Source organism: Plecotus auritus, assembly GCF_963455305.1.
Source record: "Plecotus auritus genome assembly, chromosome: 9".
NCBI lineage: Eukaryota > Metazoa > Chordata > Mammalia > Chiroptera > Vespertilionidae > Plecotus > Plecotus auritus.
This window is the reverse complement of record NC_137783.1, coordinates 102,001,403-102,018,373: the sequence shown is the minus strand read 5'-3', so window position 1 is coordinate 102,018,373 and position 16,971 is coordinate 102,001,403. Positions and strand designations below refer to the sequence as shown.

General features: G+C 40.1%; 1 protein-coding gene across 28 annotated transcripts in view; it reads right to left on the bottom strand.

Moving 5' to 3' along the window:
- DLG2 (discs large MAGUK scaffold protein 2) overlaps nt 1-16,971 on the bottom strand; it is a 2,053,927-nt gene that overhangs the window by 56,801 nt on the left and 1,980,155 nt on the right. The gene's annotated exons all lie outside the window — the stretch shown is intronic.

Here is a 16,971-nt window from a genome sequence, read left to right as displayed (position 1 = left end):
GTTTAGCTGAAAATTAAAGAACGAGTAGGAGATTTTCAGGTGGAGAAATAACAGCTTGGTTCAGGGTAGAGGAAAGGCCTCAACAGGGGGCAAAAAGCCACTTTTTCCCTCCACCCGTCCCCAGTGCAGTGGACAGATCACAGGATTGGGAATGGGGTTAGAGGAATGACGGCAAAGACTGTTGGGGCAACGCTAGTCTGCACTGCAAGGAACCCTCAGTTGCATATGGTACTACAGACAGTCTATTTCTGTTCAAGGAACTATAAAACAATAAATGAGCAGTATAAATTATTCTACTGAAATGTAGCGTTCAAAAATCATTTTTTATCATTTAATCAGCAACTTCAAGTGTTTGGATTACAGACCCCGAAGGAGAATTTTGCAGTTGACAGAGAAGTCACAAAATTTACCCATCAAAGTCTTCTGCACTGCCATGGCAGTGAAGAGCCCACTTAATATTAAGTGAGGGGAAAAAAAAAGCTGGTTTCTTGGGTTTCTCAGCCCACAGATTAAAAATAGCTAATTCAATTTGGAGGGGGCTGGACAGTGACTGTGCTGCTTCCAGGCAGATATCTATAGACGGTGCCAATAGACGACAGCTGAGCCTTGCATGGCGAGGCAGGCAAGGAAAACCAAGCTTGGATTCAGCTAGAGGAGAAGACATCTGTAGTGCGATAACGGAGGTCCATAATTACCTATTCAACAGTTCCTAAGGGCTTTATGCCAGGGGCTGGGTTAACTGTGGGGAGTGAGGGCTGGCCCGGATCACTGCAAATGGTTTACGGTGGTGAGAAGACTGAGTCTTCACCTAACATCCAGCAGGTACAACTCAAAAAAGTTCCACAGAGCACATTAACTTTGTGACTTTGAATTTTGTGGCTATAATATATAAATACTAAATATATAGGGCATTTAATTTATAAAATTACTAACTGTATGATAAGTACTATAAGCATAAGGGATTTGCACCTAATTTTATCTTTACAGATATTTAGTGACTATCATCATAGAAAAGTTTAGTTAAGACTAGGGGAGACTGGAAGGATTATTTTTTTGAGAAGAAGCCCTCATCTCATAGGGTTGTTGTGAGGATTTAATGAGAAAAATTCTTATAATCTATTTAGCAGAGTGCCTGGCTTATGAATGTTAGTGATTATGCATCACATTTTAGACTTAACTTATCAAAGTCTAATCTCTTATTTACTAAATGTGAACTCTGCCTATTCCAAGGGTAAGCAGAGATGCTCAGTCAGTTCTTGGGGATCAGTTGGGAAAACAAAGAGCTTCCCACCTTTAACACAACACCTCTGAGTAGCAATCCTAAATTTGTGGCTTTTAAAAAAATATTTTTATTGATTTCAGAAAGGCAGGGAGAGGGAGAGAGAGACAGAAACATCAATGATGAGAGAATCACCAATCGGCTGCCTCCTACACACCCCACACTGGGGGTTGAGCCTGCAACCTGAGCATATGTCATGACCAGGAATCGAACCATAATCTCCTGGTTCATAGGTCGATGCTCAACCACTGAGCCACGCTGGCCAGGCCAATTTGTGGCTTTTCTTTAAATTAACTTGGGCTTGTGCTCCTAGCACCCCACCTCTGCGAGGGTCTGGGGCCTGAGAGGTGTTCACAGAATGCTACCTCCACGAATGAGTAGTGCTGAGCACACACACTGATCACATGCTCCAAACTCATTGAACTGTTAATGCTCCTTGACAGGTAAGCACAAGCCAATTATGGAGAGAGGGGGTGGCTTCTTGGGGCCTTGCAGGAAAAACAAGCATTCAGATCAAGAAAGCTCTAACACCGGTTTCAACAAGTGGCAGTGTAATCTTTACAAATATCCGTGAAGTTGTCAAAACATGAAAGGCAAACTGCGAATTTGTGAGCTTCTATTCCAGTGAGATAGGCTCTCACTTACACTGACAGGGGCTTGCAATAAATCTGAGACAGCCCCCGGGAAAGCTCGCACTCCATAGTCACCCAAATTCCCAGAACTCTGAATATAAAGGGAACCTGTTTGCATGACAAGTTACCGCTACTAACAGATAAAGGCTGTTTCCCATACCTTTCCCTATTGCTACCTGTGTGTACCAATCACCCTGGCTGCATAAAGTCATTTCCCCCCCTTTTCCCTACATGGACTTCAAGTACACAGAATGTGATAAATTATAATCCTTAGTCATCACATGCTTGTCATTGTTTCATATCTTCATGTTAAGTGGTAGGTTCATGATGCTTATTATGTTGTGATTGGTGGATAATGAGTGAGTTACACATAGATATTTTTTTTGAGTTATGTAGTTTTGATTTAACTTAATAACCTCCATACCATATATTTTTAGGTTAGTTTATCTCGCATTTTATTTTTTAAATTTTTATTGACTTCAGAAAGAGAAAGGAAGAGGGAGAGAGATAGAAACATCAATGATGAGAGAGAATCATTGATGGGTTGCCTCCTGCATGCCCTCTACTGAGGATTGAGCCCACAACCTGGGCATGTGCCCTGATGGGGGAATCGAACCCATGATCTCCTGGTTCATAGGTTGATACTCAACCACTGAGTCACACCAGCTGGGCTTTATCTTGCATTTTAATGAAGCAAGCTTACTGCATCCCTCTTACTGGTCCTATTTTACAGAGGAGTGATTGATTGGCCTGTCTCAGCTGACCTGGCCAACACTGTAGCTAGGACTGCAGTATTAGGTCTCTTCACTGTTGAGAGTGCCAACTTCCAAGGAAATCCAAATCTTTCCCAGATAATTTGGTGTTAGCCAAGAGCAAGGGCAAAGGCTCATGCATCTTTGTTTCCACAAGCCCTAGCATAGTGCTGGACATGAAAGACACCGTGTAAACCTTTGATAAATAAATGAAACTATATTCACATGTCTCCAAAGGACTGTACTTGGCTGTGTGACTATGACTAGGTCACTCATTTCCTCTTCATCTATGAATATACAAAGCTCTGCAAATATAAGGACTTATTTCTAGTGTCCACAAATAATCTCTTCAACCCAGAGGACTGGGTCTATCATAACCACTTTTTTACTTTCAACCTAGCAATCAGTCTAAAATTGGCTTCATTTAAAAAATAAGTTTATTTTAGTGACAATTATACTGATTCTGCTCTGGGTTGGTTTTCAGTTCAATTCAGTGGTTGTTTCAGTATCATGCATGAATTGGTGTCAGTTTCTAATAGCACATAGCAGTTACTTAATGGAGACTTCAACTGGCAGGTAATGCAAATGTACTGGGGTGGTGGGGAGATACCTGCTTGAGGATAGGCCTACAAACATACACACAATTTTAATTTCTGGTCTCAGCTCTGCCAAGTTCTTTCTCCCACTGTCACCCGAGTAGGTGCAGTTACTTCACATGATTTGCTCTTAACTCCTTTGTCTACTAATTAGTACTTCATTCATGTTCACGGGCAACATTTTCAACATTCTCTACTAAATGACATTGTCATCTTCAGGCATCCTTCAACCCTATGCTGAGGCCTCTGTGACCAGAGTCCTTTTATTCATCTCTTGCCACCCCCAGCCTCTCCCCTCCAGTCTCTGCCAAGTACCCACCATCCCCTCCAGTCTTGGCCAAGTACCCACCATCCATCTTCCCAGCAATAAGAGTCAAAGTCTTCATTCATAAATATCACTGCTCTGTCCAAATAACCTTAAACCACCCTCCCCCCAACCCAGGGCCTAATGAATAGCCTTCTCAAACTTCTTAAAGGCCCAATACCCCCTATTATTGGGGCTCAAGCTACACAACAAGCCTTCTTCCCTCACTGGCCCCTTGAGTATGGTCCATATTCCAGTCAAATGTAATACTTGCTGGTATCCAGACATCCTATACTCCTTTACTTTTGCTTCTACTACTGTTTTCTAAGTGTGAAATGCACTTATTCTATAGTTGTTGATATGGTCAGCCTCATAGACTTAGCTTAAATGCTACCTTTTCTTGGAACCATTTATTCATTGCTCTCACTCAGAGCAGGCCCTCTCCCCTTCGAGCCTCCATTAAGACTCTGCATCTTTCACTAAGCTTTTTGCCATATATACCATAGTGGTGTGTGGGGTGTGGGGTATTTGTGTGTGTGTGTGTGTGTGTGTGTGTGTGTGTGTGTGTGTGTGTGTGGTGTGTGTGTGTGTATGTGTATGTGTGTATACATAAGAAGGTAAGGTCTGGCCTGGCAGCAGTGTGCCTGACTCATCTACTTCTCCCCTCAGTGGTCAGGGCAGTACCCTGTACATATGGGAAACCCAAATTCTATTGATTGAAATAAAAGGAAATAACACTCAGATCAAGAGAACCTTCATCTAAAGGTGGCAATAAATCGTTCAGTTCTCCATTCACAAGGGACAGCAAAAAGCATGAGGGCTGTACCTTCTAATTTAGATATATTTTCACCAAATACAACACCTCCTTTATTCTCATATATTTAATTGAATGTTTATTGGTTGAATGCCAAGAACTACCAGGCCCTAAATAAATCACATTTCCTGCCTTCGAGGAACTTGTAATCTGTTCTTTAGATGTTAATGTAGTTGAAAAATCAGTCTCAGACAGAGAAGCTACTGGCTCCAGATCACATAGTTAGAAAAGCTAAGAATGGAATTCATGAGTCTAATTTCAGAGCCTATTTCTTTTAAAATGAAAAGACAAAATAAGTATTTTTATGAATATTAGGAACATACTGGAAGTTATTATTGACTTTTCAGACATTACATGATCTGTCATTAAAAAGAAAAGACTTCTACCCACATATAGACGCAGTGAATAGTAGTCAAGAGGCAGGATGTACTATTTTTGCTTGCTAAGGGTCTGGCTATAATTATGGTAGTGAGGAAGTAAGATGACTGGACAGTTGCTTATCATCTTTATCTTTCAATATTGATGTTTTAGCTTTGAGCTAAAGACTTGCAAGGTAAAACATGTAAACTCTGAGTAAGGTTAAAGGAAGCCCTGTAATGAATCAGAATTTATTCATGAATAACTCTTAAAGTAGAAATGGGTTGGAGAGAGAGAAACCAAGATGGCAGCATAGGTAAACACCTAAACTGCTGCCTCGCACAACAATATCAAAACTACAACTAAAAGACAAAACGGACACCAAACAGAACCACAGGAAAGCTGGGTGAGTGGAAATTCTACAACTAGAAGAAAAGAGGAAAGCACATTGAGGCTCAGAGGAGCTGCAAAAGGCTGAGGTACGGAGACTTGCATACGGAGAGGACGGGCGGATGTGTGCATGGGCGGCTGAGTGCGTGGCTGGCTTTCTAAAGTGGGAGGGAGAAGGAAGCTCCTGACTGCACTGAACTCCAGTACCAGGCGAGACGCTGGGAAACCAGACTCATTCAGGGGGAATCTGGACTGTCAGGAAAAGAGAAAGCACACTGAGACTTGGGAACTGCGGAAGGCAGAGGTCCGTAGGCACGTGTGCGTGCACAGAGAGGACTGACTGCTGAATGCACGGGCGGCTGAGTGCGCGGCTGGCTTTCTAAAGTGGGAGGGAGATGGAAGCTCCCGACTGCACTGAACTCCAGTTCCGGGCAAGTTTCTGGGAACCCCGACTCATTCGTGGAGAAACTGGACTGTCTGGCAGCGGGCGAAACTCGAGGGCGGCTTTCTCTCAGAGGTGCTTGCAGTGATTACTGAGGGACACTGAGACCCAGGGGCCTCATAGGGCAGGGATGACGGGAAACCAAGGCTGTCTGCTCCACCCTGAAACTCCTCCCCATCCAAGCTGAGCACAGAGGCTTTTGCAATTTTGCAAGTCTTGTCTCATAAGGGTGTCTCCAGCACAGAAGTTCTCTCAGCATAGACACAGCTGATCCTCACAGCCAATTGGCCTGGAGGTCAATTCCTCCCAGTGATACCAACAACAATCAAGACTTAACTACAACAAGGCTGAGCACACAGTCCTCAAAGGGGTGCACCAAGAGTGTCCACCTCAGGTAACTGGGGAGGCTGAGCCACTGGGCTCTCTAGGACACCTAACACACAAAGCCACTCTATCAACTCAGGGAAGCAGCAAAAATGTGGAGACAAAGAAACAGATCACAAATGAAAGAAATGGAGGAAAGCAAACGACTGGATATAGAGTTCAAAACCACGGTTATAAGGTTTTTCAAGAATTTCCTAGAAAAGGCCGATAAATTTCGCAAGACCCTCGAGGATATGAAAAAGGACCAACTAGAAATTAAGCATACACTGACTGAAATAAAAAATATTATACAGAGACCTAACAGCAGACTAGAGGATCGCAAGAATCAAGTCAGAGTCGAAATACAAAGAAGCAAAAAACACTCAGCCAGAAAAGCAAGAAGAAAAAAGAATCCAAAAATATGAAGATAGTGTAAGTAGCCTCTGGGACAACCTCAAGTGTACCAACATCCAAATTATGGAGGTTCCAGAAGAAGAGAGAGAGCAAGATACTGAAAACCTATTTGAAGAAATAATGACTGAAAACTTCCCCCACCTGGTGAAAGAAATAGACTTACAAGTCCAGGAAGCACACAGAACCCCAAACAAAAGGAATCCAAAGAGGACCACACCAAGACACATCATAATTAAAATGCCAAGAACTAAAGACAAAGAGAGAATATTAAAAGCAGCAAGAGAAAAACAGTTAATTACCTACAAGGGAGCACCCATATGATTGTCAGCTGATTTCTCAACAGAAATTATGCAGGCCAGACGGGAGTGGCAAGAAATATTCAAAGTGATGAATAGCAAGAACCTACAACCAAGATTACTCTACCCAGCAAAGCTATCATTCAGAATTGAAGGTCAGATAAAGAGCTTCACAGATAAGAAAAAGCTAAAGGAGTTCATCACCACCAAACCAGTATTATATGAAATGCTGAAGGGTATTCTTTAAGAAGAGGAAGAAGAAGAAAAGGGTAAAGATAAAAATTATGAACAACAAATACATATCTATCAACAAGTGAATCTAAAAATCAAGTGAATAAAAAATCTGATGAACAGAATAAACTGGTGAATAGAATCAGGGACATAGAAAGGGAGTGGACTGACAATTCTCAGGGGGAAAGGGGTGTGGGAGGTGCGGGAAGAGACTGGACAAAAAGTGTACACCTATGGATGAGGACAGTGGTGGGGAGGTAAGGGCAGAAGGTGGCGTGGGAACCGGGTGGAGGGGAGATATGGGGGGAAAAAAGAGGAACAATTGTAATAATCTGAACAATAAAGATTTATTAAATTAAAAAAAATGGGTTGGAGACAAATTTTCTGATTTAGACTTAACATTTTAAGTTAATAGGAAGAAAATTTAACAAAACTTTATGTGATAAAACTACACTCATTATTTATATATCCACAAATTATGCATCTTCTATTTACATTCCTTTAGCCCTAGCATCACTAATTGAATAAATAGAATTAGGTATGCTAATCATATCTAGAATTAGTTCAGACATACAAATGTCTTTAAGAATTAATTATTCTACCTTGCTCACAAAGTAATACATCATCATCGTGTAGGCCTCAGCTCTGCCACCTACTAGCTCTATGAGTTTGGGTAAGTTATTTATTTTTTCTAAGCTTCAGTTTTCTCATCTGTAAAATGGGCATATTAGAAACACTTACCCTATGAGGCTATTGTAAAGAAGCAAATGAGCAATGCCTATAAAAATAACCTGTAGAAAATAAGGCAGTTTACAGATGTTCAAAGTAACTTCCATACTGAATGAAATGCAGTGTTTTTCCAATGCAATAGTGCTGATCGAGTCTGCTCTGGACAGGTAATTACACAATATGGCTGAGAACTCAGAAATAATCCCAATTTCTAGCCAAAGGCAGGGGCAAGAGTTGGGGACTGAGATTAGTCCTGCTGCCAATTCTACCTCAAAGTCAGCAAGCATGTAATCAAAAACACCCCTCATGCAAGTGGATATAGGGCAAAGCTGCAGCAACTCCCTCTTTCTCTGTGTGCAAAGGGGATTTGGAACCTAAGTAAAGAAGAACTTTCAGGAAGCTACTCATTCTAGTCTTTTAAATGGGGAAGCGTTAGAGATGCGTGTGCATGGGTAGGGGTGGGAAAGAGATAGACTAATATTAATTTCCAGGTATTTACATATATTCTCTCTTTTAATATAATTTCATTTTTACATGACATGTTATTATACTTCTGATAGAAGCTGGTCATTCTGATTGATACCAAACCTTCCAGCTATGCCTCTGTATCTCAAACTTCAGTAAGCCTAGAGGAATCTCTGGGGAGCCTGTTAAAATGCAGCTTTCCTACCACCACCCACAGGGATCCTGATTCCACAGGACTGAGGATGGGCCGGACATCTCCATTTTAAATAAGCCTCAGCCGATGTTAATGTAGGTACTCCAGGCTGTCTGTCTGTCTACCTACCTATCTATCATCTATCTAATCATCCCCCCCACCCCCCGCTCCCGCTAGTTGCTTCCTTTTGGAAATCTAATCAACACAGCAGCAGAGCAATCTGCTAAAATTCTAGTCTCTGCTAAACTCTTGCAAAGGCTCTCCACTGCCCTCGTGATCTTGCCCCCAACGTCCCCTCTGCCTTCTCTGCTGACACTGATGCTTTTGTAGTTAAGTAACATCAAGCTTCTTTGGCTTCCCCAAGGCACACTGGGCTGTTTCCTTTTTACATCCTGTCCCCTATATATCATTCTTCCTATCCTTTTATACCTGGTTAGGTTTTACTTTTCCTTCCAGCCTCACTTTGAATGTTATCTCTTTTAGGAACTTTCCTATGAACTCCAAGACATGCTTAAGTATTCCAGGTCTGAGTTTAAATAGTACGTTGGGCTCACTTCTCACTCAGCACTTTCCAGATTCTTATTTGCTAACATGTTTATTGACGCAGAATATTTTATGATTCCTAAAGGGGGAACCATGTTTTATGCTTAGTGTTCTTCCATTGCTTCAGTCAGTACCTGGCACATAGTATGGCCTCAACAAATGCCTGTTAATGAAAGCCCAAACAACAGGAAAACAGTAGAGGAGCAGAGCACAATAAGCAAGTATATTTATTGCTTAAATTTTCCATATTCCTTCTAATATTAATTAAATGAAACATTTAGCTTAATTAAGCAATGAAAATAACATGGGCCATCAAAGGTATTTTTTTCAAGTTTACCACTTTTGTATTTTTTTTCTCCTGATGATGAGGTTGACCCAACATATATACAATATATATGTCACTATATACAAAACAAAAAAGTTGTCTTAAAAATGGAATTAAGCTATAGAAGGTAGATACTCTTTATAAACTAAATCACATCTAGAAATGGATGTGTGTGTGTAGTAGACAGATTCTACTGTCTAAATTTATAAGTTATTCTAAATTTTGTATATAAGGTTGCAGTTCAATTTAGTAGTTTCAACAGCAGCACTTTTTGGACCTAGGAGGGAGATGGCTACCAAGAATAAGTATGCATAGAAATACCTAAGGAACATGATCTATTCTCCATTCCATTCCATAGACTAGCAGTTTCTTCAGTAACTTGACAAACAAATACCTTTTAGGAGAAGAAATGAAATAATATATATTCATTCATTCAAAACTATTCATTGAGTTCAGCCGGCTTTCCGGGTTCAGGTTGGGACCATCTTACATGCATCAGAGCAGGAAACTCAATTACAGGCTCCTCTGAGAACCATCTGCAGAGAAGCCACCAGTTCATCTTTATCAGAGAATTCACAGTGTGCTGCGCCATGGTTCTCAGTGGACGTGGAGCTCAAGGTTTGGACAAATGTGATTATCACATTGAGAAGAAAATGTAATGAGTTAGCACCTGTCCCCAACCTGGGCTAGCAATACTCCAGAATTCCCTGGACAAGCCCTGTCTTAGTTCTTTGCATAAAAATGTTAGATGGCTAAAACCATACTGCATGCGAAATGGGGAAAGAATCGGAGAGAAAGACTACAGCCAGGAAGGCCAGTCAGGACACTGCTGGAGGGCCTGGAGCAGGAGGTAGTAACACCACTGAGGAGGAACCTTTTCTGAGTTTATGAGCTCTGAGGGGAAATGCCTTCCTGAGGCCCATGGAGTGGGCAGTGTGGCTTTCCTTCCACCCCTCCTCCCTGAATCTCTAGGTCACCACTGGACATTTGAGCTCTTCTTTGGGCTTGGGCCATCCAAAGACTGGCTCTATAAGGGGATTTCTTTTGAGGACAGTAATGACTTTCCCTTGAAACTCCAAATGTCACCTTGGAGCTGTTCCAAAAGCAATTTCTTGAACTCATTCTTGGTGAAGCAAACACAATTCTTGCTAACAAAACACTGACTGTCCAATTACTTTTTTGATATATGACACAGTGGCAGGCTCTGCTGGCCACTCTGTGTATCCCAGAGAAAGGATTCTCAGTTTCTTCATCTGTAAATGACAGAGTAGGAGTCAATGGCCATAGAGAAATTTCCAAGACTCTATGAAGTAGAACTGAGATTTCTCATGCCAGCTCCAACTTGATTCAGCTCCATGACCTTACTACCCATAGCTTCATCTCTGCCCATGCCCTCTCTCACAGTCAGCACTCCTCTTAAAGGAAGCTCAGGCTTTGGAAAATGAAACTAAATGTTATTAGAAACCATTAGGTCAAATGGCCAAGAACAACAGTCTTCTCTGATTTCTCTAGAAACAGTTTCCCATTTTCCTTCACTATTTATAGTTCAGATTTTCAGAATCTCACACCAGAATACTACAACAGATTTCTCAAACATCTCTCACCATTAGTCTCTTTCTTCTCCAATCTGTCCTTCCCACAGTTGCCAGATTGACATCTTGGAAACCTACTTTTTATCATTTACTTCTCTTTCTTCTAAGATAGATGAATTGACATGGTAGATACCATGCTAAGTGCTAGAGGTGCAAAGATGAGTAAGTTTGGACCTTTGGGAGTGACATTTGGGCAATGATACAGTTACATTCAGGGTGCAAGCCCAGAGGAAATCAGTAGGTTGGAGTGGGTCACAACCCTTCAAATCTTCACTGTCTACACTATATTAGTAAAGTACATGTTTTCAGGGAAAGGTAAGGCACCAAATTTGACCAGAGTCTAACTTTCCCATCCTGAATCCTTTTACTCTCCTCCATACACTGTTGCTTACAGTGAATGTAAACCATGCTTTACTTCTGACTTTTCCTGTGTCCTATTCCTACTCCACCACCCACCCCTTGAAAATTGTGCTAATCCTTCAAGGTCCCTCCTACCCCCTAATTCAAAATCCCTCAGCCTCCACGCCAGAATCTCCTCTTCCACTGAACTTCAGAGCAACCTCCTGTCCCTCTTGTCTGGCATGAATAACTTCCTATCTGAGGGGACTCATTCTATCCCCTGGAATCACTGCTCCTTCAGGGCAGTGACCATGGCTTGTCTTGGTCTACACTGACTAGCAAGCTGCCTTGTATTGGCATCTAGTAAAGGTTTATTAAATAACTGAATGAGCACATTTGCCAAGATCTGTCCCCTCATTTGTTCTGGTTGGCCACCATAGAGAAAGTTTGTAGCCCAAGCTCACGGCAGAAATGGTCTGAGTCAGAAAGATACACCATTGAGGAAACCAGCTTTCTCCTTTCAGGATTTAAGTTTATGTCTAAGTTAGTTTTTGACAACGCTAAACCCAATTCAATTTACTTCTTCATTTTTCTTAAAAACACAAGTGTGACATGGGTTTAATAAGAAAGAGAGCATGCTGCTGTGAACAGATTATGGGTTTTGGAATCAGACATGGGCTTAGATTTCTTCATCTCTCTAAACCTCAGTTTCTTTACATCTATAAAGAGGGAATGAATAATTTCCTTTCGAATTTTGTGGTGGTGATTAACAGATCTATGTAAGCTGTCTGGGTTTTTCTGATGAACACTCCAACACTTCAAATAACATCTATCACCTTTGTTTTGTACCAGCCTGTGGATAAGTAGGTTAGTTATTTATTTACAGCCTGCCTGCCTTTAGAATTTACAATACAAAAGGGGCAGATACATAGTGCACATTGCTGAAATTTAGTAAGGATATTGTTGCTTTCTCATATTCTCTCCAACATATATTTCCCTTCCTTAAGTTACAAAGATTTTAAAAGTAAAAATAAAACAAAATTTAGCACAAATCACTAAATATTGATTTTTCAATGGAGAAAAGCTCGATTCTGAAGACTATACAATTTCCTACACGTCTTAATAAGTAACAAAATGACTGATTAGGCAATTGATTAAAAAATTTAGAAGAACAAAGGAAATTAAGGGGGTGATTATATTTTCATCACAGGCTGGTTTGAATGGAGGCTCATTAGGAATCTAGCAGTGAGATTTGGGGAACTGAGATAGTTCTCAGGAAGACCCATCCAAACAGATGACCACTTTGACCTCAGGGGTCTGGGAAGACTGGAATTATATGGGTTACTGACACAATTGTCTACTTGTCTTTGCATATGTAGACACAGACTTTGTGAAGGCACATAGAGTGGACAAAAATTCCAGGCATTTCATTTGTAGCAAATGGATACTTTCAAATGGAAAGCCTCAGATTTCTAAAAATTCAATTCGCTTTAAAGCTCATAGCTAGACTTTCCATGCAAGCTTCCCGACCTTCCAGAAGTTTTTATCAGCTCATTTGTTAAAACTCCCACCACACTATCCACACCATCCATCTGGTGTCCCTGATCTGCTGGGCCTTACTCCAACATGCCTACAGTTTCCACCTTCATGTCCATGCTGGTCCATGCCTACAGTTTCCACCTTCATGTTCATGGCAAATTCTTACAGTTCAAGATCTTGTTCAAATGACACCTTCTCTTTGAAGCCCTCTTTCCTACCCAAGGCATAATTAGAAACTCTCTTCTTCTTCTGTCCTCCAGCAGAATAAGGTACAGTGCGAAGAAATGGAAAGGGAAAATGTTCTGCTGTCAGAAATGACCTGATTTAGCTTGGCTGATGTGGCTCAGTGGTTGAGCATCGACCTATGAACCAGGAGGTCAAGGTTCAATTCCCAGTCAGGGCACATACCTGGGTTGCAGGCTCCCTCCCCAGTGGGAGTGGGGGAAGGGCATTCAGGAGGCAGTTGATCAATGATTCTCTCTCATCACTGATGCTTCTATTTCTCTCCCTCTCTCTTCCTCTCTGAAATCCATAAAAATATATATATTTTTTCATAAAAATATATTTTAAAAAAATGACCTGAATTTAAACCTGACTCTTGCACCTACTAGCTATGTGATTTTAGGTAAATTAGTTAATCTCCCTGAGGCTCTGTGTCCTGATATTGAAATCAAGATTATTAATTCTCTAAATTTATTGGGAAAATCAGTGATATTGGATTGTTTTTTTCTATGTATTTTTTTTGTGAGCTCCTTGAGATGACAGACTTTGCCTTTTTATTTATTTTGCTGCCCCATACAGCACCTAGCATAATGCCTGGTATTTTGTAGCATTTAGTGTTGTGTTTTTTTTAAAAAAAATCAATGGATAGTTCAGGAAATGTAACTGAAGCACTGATAGGTCAATTAAAGTCAAAGCTCTTCTATGAAGTGCTCTCTGGTCATCCCATGCCTCTTAATCTGAATTCTCATAGCTCTGTCATAGCCTGCTTCACACATACTAATTGATTTTAAGTACTCCAAGATAGTAACTGTGGCTTTCACTTTGAACTTGGGCAACACTTCACAATGCTCTGTAACTGCCAGCGAATGATAAAGCTATTTAAAACACCATCTCTTTCTCATTCCAAAGAGTTTTCCTCTTCAGTTTATGTTAAATTTATTTTATGGTACTAGACACTAAAAGCCTCTAACAATGACTTATTTCTATACTCCTTGCCTGTGGCTCAAAGTGAATGGTATCTCCTGATCTCCTGACCCAACTTTCCCAACTCTCTACACAGTCTGTCTCTTCGTGCTCCAGTGCACTTTCTCTCTCTCTTTTAAAACATATTTTTTTATGGATTTTTTTTCAGAGGCAAGAAAGGAAAGGGAGAGAGAGATAGAAACATCGATTGGCTGCCTCTTGCATGCCCCTCACCAGGGATCAAGCCAGCAACCCAGGCATGTGCCCTGACCTGGAATTGAACTGGTGACCTCTTGGTGCATGGGGTGATGCTCAGCCACTTGAGCCACACTGGCTGGGCCAGTACACTTTCTCTCAACTGTCCTTTGTTTTCTCCTTCTGGACAAGCATCTTTTTACTGATGTATTATTCTTGTGGGGGTTTGGAAAACTTTGGTTCATTATTTCTTAATTTGTTGACTCATGGAGGATTACTGCTGGTGGGCACCTTAAAAATCATTGAATCCAGACACATCAAAAAGGGGACAATTCCGAATATTGTGTTAGGCATGACTAATCAATCATGGCATTTTTTTCCCCCTGCCGAGATCATATATGGCCTCAGAATCATTTTCAACACACTATTCCAGGTAGAAACGATCAATCTATCAATCTATGTAGGAAGTGAAATGTGTCTGACATACCTGGCATAGTTCAAAGCTGTTATTTTGCTAATGAGGCCAAAGGGCAGTTGTGACTTAGTCATGAACTGAAACCAGAACTCAAGTTACTTAACCTTCCTGATTTCAGTCTAGGGTTTCCTTTTCCGCATGATCACTGCTTCTCTTTCAGTGGTCATTCAAGTCCTAGAATTTATATTCTATGCATTGACATATACTTAAGGAGAAGGGCTATGTTACACTTTGAATCTTTCACAAGTTCTAGCTCTGTGTTTGGCACATGATAGGTATTCAATAAAAATTCTTTGATATAAATCCAACTACATATATGAAACAAACAGGAAATATATCCTTTGTTTTTTACCAAGAATCATTGAAAAATCCTATCCTTTTGTATATAAGCAGTATGTATTTAAAAGGACTTCATGCATGATGACATACACTTTCACTTTTTTTTAGAGCGACATCATATATTTAAATAAATTTCCATCTGAATGTTTTAGGGGGAAGTAAATTATGTTAATAAAAGGACTGCACAATGACACTTCTACTTAAAAATACAAAGGGCAGTGTAGGTTTGGGGATCAAAAGTCCTGAGAAAGAATAGATTTTCTTCTTGTTTTCCATAGTGACATATACTGACCATAACTTGTGGTTCTTTTAAAAAAATATATATATTTTATTGATTTTCACAGAGACGAAGGGAGAGAGATAGAGAGTTAGAAACATTGATCAGCTGCCTCCGGCACACCCCCTACTGGGATGTGCCCGCAACCAAGGTACATGCCCTTGACCGGAATCCAATCTGGAACCCTTCAGTCCGCAGGCCGACGCTCTATCCACTGAGCCAAACCGGTTAGAGCACTTGTGGTTCTTTTTGACACTGAGAAACCAGAATTGTCAGGACAGAAAAATAAAGGAAAGGAGATGAACAGAAAAAGAATAGGGAGAAGGGAGCAAAGATATTTTATACTATAGCAATATAATGCTAATATTATATAAAATAGAGTTTAAAAGTTGTAATACCCACAGCTAACATTGTACTTAATGGTAAAAGACAGAAAGCCTTCCTCTTAATGTCAGGAACAAGACAAGGATGACTCCTCTTGCCACTTCTACTCAGGGCAATCAGAGGTTCTAGCCAGGGCAATCAGGCACGACCAAGAAATAAAAGTCATCCAGATTGGAAAGAAAGAAGTTAAAACTTCTTTCTTACATATGACATGATCTTGCAAAAGAATAATATTGGAACTCTACCTCATATCATAAAAACTAACTCAAAATGGATCAAATACCTAAATGTAAGAGCTAAAATTATAAAACACTTAGAAGAAAATATCAACATAAATCTTCATGACCTTGGGTTACGTGATGGTTTCTTAAATATGACATCCAAAATACAAGTAACAAAAGAAAAAATAGATAAAATTCATCAAAATTAAAACTTTTGTTCACCAAATGACACTATTAAGAGAGTAGAAAGACAACTTACAGAATGGGAGAAAATATTTGGAAAGCATATATTTGATAAGAGATTAATATTCACAATGTTTAAGGAAACTTTACAACTCAATAACAACAAAAGACCCTAACTTAAAAATAGGCAAAGGATCTAAACAAATATTTCTCCAAAGAAGAAATACAAATGGCCAATCAGCACATGAAAAGATGCTCAATGCCAACAGCCATTAGAGAAATGCAGATCAAAACCATAATGAGATACCAAATAGGGTGGCTATAAGCAGAAAGACATATAATAACAAGTGTTGGTGAATATGTGGAGAAATTGGAACTCTCACACACTGATGGTAGGGATGTAAAATGGTATGACCATCTTGGACAACAGTCTTGCAGTTCTTCAAATGACCCAGCAATTCCACTCCTAGGTTTATCTCAAATGGAAATAAATGTATGTCCATGAATGCTCACAGCAACATTACCCACAATAGCCAAAAAGGTGGAAATAACCCAAATATCCATCAACTGATGAATAAATTAATTGAGGTATATCCACAATGGAATAATTTGGCAGTGAAAAAAAATATTTACACATGCTACAACACAGATGTACTTTGAGAACATTATGTAAAGAAGCAGGCACAAAAGATCACATAATGTATAATTCCATCTATATGAAATATCCAGAATAGGCAAATCTATAGAGACAAAGTGGATTAGTAGTAGGGCTGGGTGGGGGGTGGAGATGGGGTTGGGGGAAATGGAAAGTGACTGCTATAGGATCTCTGAATGGGGTGATAGGATGTTCTAAAATTATGGTGGTGGTTGTATAACTCTCAATATACTAAAAGCCTTTGGATTACATACTTAAATTGGTGAATTGTATGGTAGCAAATTAGACCTCATTAAAGCTGTTATTAAAAAAGATACATGTGCATATGAGTAAATCTTTTAATTTTAGTTATTAAATTTCATTTGTTAATTCTCTTCTATGTCTGTCACAACAATCCATGTATTCACTTAGATGGTTCATATGTATATTTCTATGACCACTACTCTTAGCTTTATCATGTGT